Genomic DNA, 1,948 nt, shown 5'->3' with positions numbered 1-1,948 from the left:
ATAACCATGCAGATATTCAGACAGTTTTATATGGGTACAAGAATAACTTTAAAGAAAAGTAAGCGATTGAACTCAGTGGGGTGAATTTCTGCAGAGAGACTTTGCTCAGAGCGAGGCATCCATTCTCTTTCACACCCAACAGAGCAGACTTCTTAAAGTTCAGCCCATTTTAAAAACACAGTAGATATTGCCACAAACAAATTCTCCTTCATCCCTAACAGGAAATCCAAACTCTGTGAAATAATTTCTGCCACTCTCTTCCTTGCTAATTGATTTCACCTCCTGGGCTGAGTCTCCAATCCACTTTTCCTTCTCTCAGTTCCCCAAGCCTCAGTTCTGCCCCCTGCCAGTTCATGCTGTGATTTTCTTACTGATGAAACGGCAGGCCACAGGTATCCTCACAAAGGGCAAGGCATGGGATCCAATGTCACACTACAGATAGTCCTCCTCAACTCACGACCACAACTGAGCCCAAACTTTCTGCTGCTCAGTGAGACATTTGTTAATTGAATTTTCCCCAGTTTACAACCTTTCTGGCCATAGTTGTTAAGTGAATCACTGCAGTTGTTAAGTTAGTGACACAGTTGTCAAATGAATCTGGCTTCAGCATTGACTTTGCTTGTCAGAAGGTCACAAAAGTTGATCACATGATCCCAGGACATTGTAACAGTCATAAAAATGAGTCAGTTGCCATGTGTCTGAATTTTGATCACATGACTATGGGGAGGCTGCAATGCTCGTAAATGTGAAAAATGGTCATGTCACTTTTTTTCGGTGCCATTGTAACTTTGAACATTGAAGTTGAAGACTTCCTGTATACATTACAACTCAGACTTTTTACATCACACACAAGTACATAAGGGATGGACTTTATAATGGGAGACGTATTTCATTCTGTGTCATGCCTCCTCCTATCAGTCAGGGATGTATATACCTGTCAATATATACATCCCCAAAGACTCAAATTATATTTAATGGTGATTTGACTAATATTCAGAGAGGGACAAAGCAAGATGGTCCTCTGTTCCCTTTGTTCTTTATTTTTAAGTTTTGAATAGAGACATAACCAAGATGAGAAAATAATGGGTCCAAAAATTGAAAATGAGACCTCTAAATTGAAAGCTTTTGTTGATGACTTGGTTTTGATTTTACAGGATGCCCTGAAAGGGATTGAATCTTTAATGAAAACATTTGAAAGATTTTGATGTGTTATCAGGTTTTAAGATTAATAACCAAAAAACAAAAGTTAAAAGTATGGCTACACAAGATCAAGATGTTTTGATGATCTGGTTTTAAAATTTAGAAAAAGGTTGTTAATAATAATAATAATAATAATAATAATAATAATAATAATAATAATAATAATAATAATAATAATAAAGTTGGAAGAGATCTTGTAGGGGGCGCGGGGGGCGCGGAGCCGATTCGGTCATCGTTTTTGGCCGTTTTTCGGCCTTTTCCAGCTTACCCGGCCTTCCCGTCCGCGGCGGCCCCGTTGATGGTTGGCGGGCGGCGTCTCCGGCCTTCTCCACCCCGCTCGGCCCAGACCACTCGGCCTGGACCACCTGGAGGTCCGGAGATTTCCCTCCACGGGGGTGCCTCCCTGGCGTGGGGGTGTCTCTGGCGACCGGAGGGCCTCTCGGGTGATCTTGGAGGCCCGCGTGGGTTCGGCGGCCTCCTCGTCGGCTGCGATGGCCTGGCCAGGGACTTTGTGGATGGCTCTGACGGCCCCTTCACGCGGCCTCTCCAACGACGGCTTGCAGCCTCCCCGGCGATCGGGGACCTCGGAGGGCTTTTTGGACAGCCTCGACGGCCCCCTAGTGGTGTCAGCTCTGGGGGATGGCCGCGCGGCCTGTTTGGGCGGCCTGTCCGGGGCCCTCTTTGGCCGGCTTATCTTCAATGGCCTGGAGGCCTTTTTTGAGACCTTCCGGGGGTTTTGGAGCCTCTT

The sequence above is a fragment of the Protobothrops mucrosquamatus genome, unplaced genomic scaffold (assembly GCF_001527695.2).
Source record: "Protobothrops mucrosquamatus isolate PMUCROS unplaced genomic scaffold, P.Mucros_1.0 scaffold113, whole genome shotgun sequence".
NCBI classification, from domain to species: Eukaryota; Metazoa; Chordata; class Lepidosauria; order Squamata; family Viperidae; genus Protobothrops; species Protobothrops mucrosquamatus.
The sequence above is the reverse complement of the archived record's forward strand: the minus strand, read 5'-3'. Positions refer to the sequence as shown.